Raw genomic sequence first — 7,881 nt, forward strand, 5'->3', positions numbered from 1 at the left:
CTTTTAATTTTCCTGATCAAAAAATATATAAAATGAACTTGTTAGTGAAAACATGGCCATCCCGACCCCACCGTCCCTTTAACTATTTAGATATACATGCCTGCATTCACATAACTATTCAGACATGTACTAAACTCACACATTTTCCAATAAATGTCTTAGTAACATGTATTAACACAGGAATTCATTAATTTGGGTGGTTGCAAAACATTTGGCAATCATTAATTAAGTATTTTGTGTGAGCTCATCTAAAGTGAGCGCTATCAATCTCTCATAAAATATTTATCAATGAGATGTAAAGGCTGACAAAGCCTCAAGACTGACACAAATTAATCTTAACAGACAAAGGAAAGACACAACACAAAGGGATACAGAACATATTGTTTTAATATTTATTTGATTTATTTATATTTAGTGGGTTAACATGGCTGCATAAAAACTTGCCAACACCAACAGTGGAACAAAAATAACACATAAAATCTTTGAGGAAAAAAATACTTACTTATACTTTGCATATAAAAATATTTCAACATACGTAAAATAATACATTAAATGTAATTGTATGACTGTGAAAACAAAGTACGCTGATTCCTTTGAATTTATGTCTCAGCCATCTCTCACAGAGACTAATTCTTGCCAACAGTGGTTACAGTGACTGCATTTGACTACTTGTATTTTTTCTAAATGTCTTGAATCAATCTGCCCAATGCATCGTTACAGTGTTTCTTTGCGAGCCATTCAAGTCCACTCAATCACTGCAAGGTGGGTCAGAAAGCAAATTGTCAGTGCGATTTCCCCTAAGCCTCTGCTCCTTGTAGGATCAGGCCCTCTCAAGATGCTGGGGATGGGCACCAGTTTGCGGATCTACTTACCACCTGCTGTGATTGACAGTGTGATGGTTGTACCCAAGTGCAGAGAGTATACGATAGGTACGCCACTCATCACTGATAACTGAAGATCCATGCCTAATCATGGGGACTAGATGTCTTCGATATCTTCTCTCCACAAGACGCAAAATAGGCTTTGTCCGTCCTTGATGATGCCTCACACCTAGCATCCCAAAGACCCATGTTTTTCTTTTCCAGCCACCAGTCATTCTTCCTCTCCCATACTGATGCAGGAACAAAAAAACAAACACAGATGTAAACAGATTCCTTCTATTAACAAAAACTTCTTTGACTCTATTTGACAAATATTCATAGTCACTCCTATAACTTACCTTTCTTTTTGTTGGGTCTCCTGGCTCTGTGCCTTGAGCCCTTCCCTGTGTGTGTGTTTGTGTGGGCGTGTCAGGAGTAAGGAGACAGTGGTGCTGGGGCCAGGTGAAACCAATCTTCGTCAGTGTGCTACTTAAGCTGGTCCCTGACTCCACCTCGTCGCCAGATCAACTCACTCATTCACGGGTTTGTGCATCCAGCCATTTTTCTAGTTGCTACCAAGTAGTTTTGCAAACCCTGACTCTGTCTTTTTCCCTGCATTCTTCAGAATGTTTATTGCCCTGATCCTTGCCTGATGGACCTGTGCCCTGCAATCAACTGGATTCCATTCCATTCCTTGACCTGGGACTGCTGAATTTTGGACCACTGCTGCCTGCTACAGCTTGGTTCAATAAAACAATCACCTTTCCTGCCACCCTGTCTCCCTCTCGGCAATTGGGCCCTCCACACACCCAGCGCCTTAACACTTTTGCGCCGAAAATGGCTCTCATCGATCACAACAAACTCCCTTCTTCCACCAATCTGCTGGCCTGTACGTCTTTGCATCCTTTCAACTGCTGTGACATAGACCTCCCTTATTTTTTGGTCATTTTAGTGAGAGTTGTTGAACTAGCTGCAATTGCGTCATCCATCAGCCGAATGCCGCTCCAGTTTGTCAGCTAATGTCCACCAGACTCCACCATCTATTGTTCTACAATCTACATATTATGCACCTGTCTTGTTTTATGCTAATAGAGTCAACCAATCTAACACACGACGTGCTAAATCAACAATAGCATTTCACATCGAAACAACAGAACAGACGTAACATCAGCCAATCGCATTCATATGCATTTCAGACACCTCTAGGAAAACATCAAATCAAAGCATTACAGCACCTAATGCAATAACCTAGTCTATGGCGCCCTCGCCTGTTGAACTCCTCCACCTGCAATCACATCCAGCTCGAGGAACTACACGGTGCCAGAGCCCCCCCCAGCCTCTTTGTCTGGCCCATGTACTTGAAACACAAGAACATCATGCATAAACACCTCTTCAGCGGTTAGAGCGCCCCGAGCGGTGGAAGAAAAATCCACAGAATAGCCGCACCAGACTATAAGCCGCATGGCTCAAAATCTAGGAAAAACGTTGCGTCTTATTGTCCGGAAAATACGGTAAACAGTAAGTAATTGCGAAAACAAAATTAGGTTTTGTAAAAAAGTGTACTTATGTGTAAATTTGAAAAAAAAAAAAAGTAGATTGTAGTTAGTTAAAATGATTATTTTTGTATTTCTGATTCTAAATTAAAAATAAAATATGGTAATTTCAAAATTATTAAACTATACAGTACAGCTATGTTCATGCCAGTATATATCTGTGCGGGTAATTTTATTTGTCTAATTCTAAATATTTGACATGTTCATCTGTAACTAAAGCAGGCTACGCCTCTGTTTTAATAGTTTTTCAAATGGTGACGCTATTAATATATTTTTTTTTAATTGAATGAATTATGGATAATAGAGTATGGTGCAATATTTTCATTGTATGATACAAAACGATTTAGATTAGGTTACATTTTAGTTCGTAATCCGACAGCTAACAATAACTTGTATTCTATGTAGTTGTATTCAGGAGGATGATGACCTAAAAGTGATTTACCCAGACCTGCACACAAATGAAGTGTTGTCTGCTCCTGTTTCGGTCGCCTGACCGTAGTTGGGAGACGCAGGGGAGATCCCTCTCTAAGGCCGGAGTTGCCTCCGGAGTCGCGGTTGTCGCACATCATCGATAAAAGGGTGGGAGGGAGCTCAGTAGCTCAACAACACACCCTGCTGTTTCTGGAGCTGCGGGTCCAGCAATGTGTTGCCACGGACCCAGGAGGAGGCCATGGGGGTGACGTGTGCTGCGGGAGCAGGTGTCGTGGCGGTGCTGGCGGCAGATGAAGCCTGGGACACTGGCAAGACAAATGGAAATAAAATTACTTCATTCCTCACCTTAATTACTTTGTCACTGCCTTTGTCCCACTGACACGTTCAAGTCACTCACGCTGAGACTCGATCTCCACGGCTGCTTCAAACAGCACGTGAACTGTCTCTGGTGGCTCTGCTGACGGCTCTGCTGACAGGACGGATGGCTGCTCACTTGTGCCTGTAAAGAGATGCAAAAGATCACCTCATAACAATCTGGATCCGGGGCCATCTCCCCCCACGGGGGTGGGCGAGGTGTGTGAGTTGCTGTCGGCCCGCCCGGTCGTTTACCTGAAGTGGAGCCAGACACCATGTATTTGGCTTCATTGTACCTTCCGACAATATAAGCATTTAATTGATACATGTACGAGCCGGGCAGTGCCGCCTTTCTGCGTCTTAAGTAGTCCACAAACCTACATGCAGAAACCGCCAACAAAAAATGTCATGTCATGTCATCTTCCAAACCGCTTATCCTATACAGGGTCGCGGGGAGTTGCTGGAGCCTATCCCAGCCGTCAATGGGCGAAGGCAGACTACACCCCGAACTGGTCACCAGCCAGTCACAGGGCACACATAGACACTGTCACTGAGCGGGAATCGATCCCACGCTGCCCGCAAACAACTCAGGCGTGTGTACCACTACACTATCACTCCCTGACCACTGCCACAACTATAATCATCATCTGATGCTTGATGGAAATGGAATGGAAATATCACCGTTTTCCCGCTCCTGGTGGGATGCAACCACCATGCAGGCGTAGCCCACGTCATGGCTCAAGAGCCACTTGCAGGTTTGACCCCGGTACTGGCCAAACTGGAGCCGGCTCTCACTGAGGACCAGTTGCCGGCACTCGAGGTCTCCCCGACCTCGGACAACGCGGACCCTGGCCTCCTCCTTCACCTGCGCGGCACCTTTGCAGGTGGTGACTGCAGCTTTTGATCTGCAACAATAAATGAGCAGTATTTGATATTATAACGCATTTCATATCCTAGTCCACTTGACAAATACACAATAACAAGCACTTTGATGTGACATTGTATACCACGGCATGTAACACAAAGCGGTCTGAAATTCAATTGTTTTTTGTTGCACCCCAAATGGATAAAAGCACAGTGTTTTCTTCAAATTAGTTTTCATTTCAATGTGGCTGGTGTCTCTAAAACTCTATCGAGAGACTAAAAGCACAACTTTACATGCCGTAGCTATTTATGTGAGAACTCGGTCGGTGATTTTGGGGAGTATTATAAAAAATCTTTGGAAAATGTCTCCATCAGCTCTTAAATTCCACCCCAATTTATTTGTCCAAACAAATGTACCTTTAGCTGTACAAGGCATTAAAATGAACAGGAAACTCAAGAAGCATGGCAAGTCAGTGCCATCATTTTCCCCATGGCTGTGTTTCCGCCACGGTTTCAGCCTCAGCACTGCAACTGCAAATGCTCCTTTTCCGGTCCCATGTATTTGAAATTAGGCTTGAAATCCATTTCCTGTCTCACACACACATAGACCCCCCCCCCCCCCCCCCCACACACACACAACCCACATACACTCACACACACACACACGCACGCACACGCAGACATGGTCAAGAAAACAATTCACACACACTTGCACATTGAAATTGTGCATATTCATTCACAAATCATCGCTGTCCTGTGAAAAACACATCTCCAATTTTGGAAACTTTTTTTTACACTTCACTTAAATGCGATGTCTGTAACGCGGAAACATGATTCGTGTAAAAATAAGAAAATGAAAAAATATGGACATAAGTGTTTTTCACATGACAGCGACGAAATGCATTACTACTACACTGGAAAAAATAAACTTTCCTTTTGGTTGCACATGATAACAATGTGGTTCATCAACAAATATACAATAACTTGTAAACAGGAAAAAAAAGCACTTCACTTTGGACACATTCACATCAATATAGGATGATTATTATAGTACTGTATGATTATTATTATTGGTGGTATTGTCATGGAAAAGTAAACCCGTATTAGCGTACACATCTAAGTCAAAGTATAGTTAAGTACATATGTAGTACAAGGTACTGCTTAAGTACAAGATACACTGCTCATTCTTAACAATGATTGCAATATATTTATTGTTGTTAGGAATGATATGCAAGTACATTAGCTGTCTAAAAGATACACTGCTCATTTTTAACAATGATTGCAATATATTTATTGTTGTTGTGAATTGTAACAAAACGTGTATAGCATTAGCTATAATACGCACTGTATAAAATAATATATCATATCATGTAGAAATAGCAAATGGAAGTGACAAATATTTTTTGTATACACTGCTCATTTTTAACAATGATTGCAAGATATTTATTGTTGTTGTGAATTGTAACAAAACGTGTATAGCATTAGATATAATGCGCACTGTATAAAATAATATATCATATCAAGTAGAAATAGCTGGAAGTGACAAATATTTTTTGCATTGCCCATGTAAGAGAGGAATGTGTATATTACTTTTGATGTGATTTGTTTGTCCTCCCGCGGCACGGTGGTCGACTGGTTAGCACGTCCACCTCACAGTTTAGAGGTTGTGGGTTCAATCCTGGCTCCGGCCTCCCTGTGTGGAGTGTGCATGTTCTCCCCGTGCCTGCGTGGGTTTTCTCCGGGTACTCCGGTTTCCTCCCACATTCCAAAAATATGCATGGTAAGTTGATTGGACTCTCTAAATTGCCCCTAGGTGTGATTGTGAGTGCGGATGTTTGTCTTTGTGTGCCCTGCGATTGACTGGCAACAAATTCAGGGTGTCCCCCGCCTACTGCCCGAAGACAGCTGGGATAGGCTCCAGCACGCCACGCGACCCTTGTGAGGAGAAGCGGTATAGATAATGGATGGATGGATGTTTGTCCTCCCCCTGTTACAGAGCACGTATGTTTGTATTCGTACACGAGAAACAATTTTACTGAATTCAGACACGTACATCGGTTGCAGCTGATAAACACTGTTGAACCAACATATCGTTTGAATCTTTTAGAGGGTAACAGTCGTCAATTGATTGGGTTTTACCACATAACAACCACGTGCAAACGAAGGCGAAGTACAGTACAGTACTTACTCTTTTCCGGCGATGCGGTGCATACGTTCGTGTACATTCGCGACCAATAAAGTGATACCTCCCTCTCTCCCGCAAAAAAATATAAACGAAAACGACTCAATCCTTACTTACCGAAAGAGTGGAATTGGAAGTGGTGAATTCCGTGACTTTTAAACGAGCTAGCGAGTAGTAGCGGCGACGTACGTGCTTCTTCGCGGGCCAAACACACACGGAATGGCCGAATCAAAATTGGAAGAACCCGCGGGCCCGGTCGAATACAATATTGACCAATGGGGTTGGGGGGGAGTGGGGGCGGCGCCGCGGATTTGTGTACGTGCGCGATTGGGCCAGGACGAATAGAGTATCGACCAATGGGGTCAGGGGGGAGGCGCCGCAGATTTGTGGACGTGCGCGATTGGTCGTACGAGAATAGGCGCCGAGCCAATCGTTTTAGGAGCTGCTTACCCGAAGATGGCGGCGCACTAGGCGTTTATGGATCACAGCATAGTGACTATAAACGTCTTGTCTTGAAGTTAGTCACATGATACAAGTCTTTCAAAACTACTATATAAACATGAAACATAGAGCTCACTGAAAGTGATTATAATCAAGTCTGCAAACTTCACAATTTGTTCGAACGTGTCACAGTGTAAAAATAACAGTGTTAAATAACTTTCTATGACAAATACAGCACTTAGAGACGATGCTTTCAAAGGTGCAAACAACACAAAGCTTATAGCGGGTGACAAGCAGAATGCACAGTTACGCTGCTTACGATAGGAGGACGACTCGCAACAAGGGAATCTGGCCAGTGGAGGAGTAATCTCAGACAGGGGTATTGTCAGACCGGAAAGGGTATTCGCAGAAAGGAAGTGGTGGTCGTCGTAAAGATGTGGTGGTGGTCGTAAAGGTTTGTGGTCGTAAAGTTTTGCAAATAAAAGCGTTTACATTTTCAACACGAAGTGATGTTAGTAAAGATTTGAAAATAAAGTGATGAAAATAAAAAAGATTACATTTTCACAAAAACTTGTAAAACGCGCATTAACGCCGCTTACGATTGGCACCCCCCCCATGTGAAGGTCAAGCAGCGTATAAGAGTGGCAGTAACGTGAGTATGTTGTATGTATTGTATTGAATTGTATTGTATATGGTTATGTATGCTATTTTTAACTATAGTATAGAAATTTAGAAAAGCCTTTGTAACATCGACGTGTGCACATTGTACTGTTTCTACTTATAATACTCAATATTTCCACTTATAATTTCTAAAAAGTCATGTCATGACGTTGCATTATAAGAAGAAACTTGAAATTATATTTATATGAAATGTCCTTTAATACTTATAAACCTGTATCAGAATGTTATGACCAGTAGCTGTTTGAAATATTCATGTTGTAGTTGTTAAATATCGATATATTTAGAAAGTATTGTATAATTGTAGTAATCATAGTTTATTTATTTTTATTTATGTATTTTTTCAATACTGTACAGAATATCAGAGGAAAGGTAGGATCTTATGTAACGGGAAGGACTAGATATTAGTTTATACTTCCTCATACCCCCTTTCGAGCAAGTGAAAGTGTGATTTGCCTTGCCATATTGTTTAATTTTTTCTTCTTTGTTTCCCCGATGTATATTAGCATTTCAAGTT

General features: G+C 42.0%; 1 long non-coding RNA gene across 1 annotated transcript; it reads right to left on the reverse strand.

Annotated features, from left to right (window-relative positions):
* Positions 1 to 3,753: 3,753 nt before the first annotated feature.
* On the reverse strand, positions 3,754 to 7,069 carry LOC147132695 (uncharacterized). Its single transcript, XR_015082115.1, has 3 exons — positions 6,363 to 7,069; positions 5,654 to 5,818; positions 3,754 to 4,104 (listed from the first exon to the last, which is right to left on the reverse strand). It is a non-coding gene; the product is annotated as an uncharacterized LOC147132695 (long non-coding RNA).
* Between the last annotated feature and the right edge of the window lie 812 nt (positions 7,070 to 7,881).

This window comes from Filicampus tigris, chromosome 18 (assembly GCF_054856515.1).
Source record: "Filicampus tigris isolate MCC_2025a chromosome 18, RoL_Ftig_1.0, whole genome shotgun sequence".
Classification (NCBI taxonomy): domain Eukaryota; kingdom Metazoa; phylum Chordata; class Actinopteri; order Syngnathiformes; family Syngnathidae; genus Filicampus; species Filicampus tigris.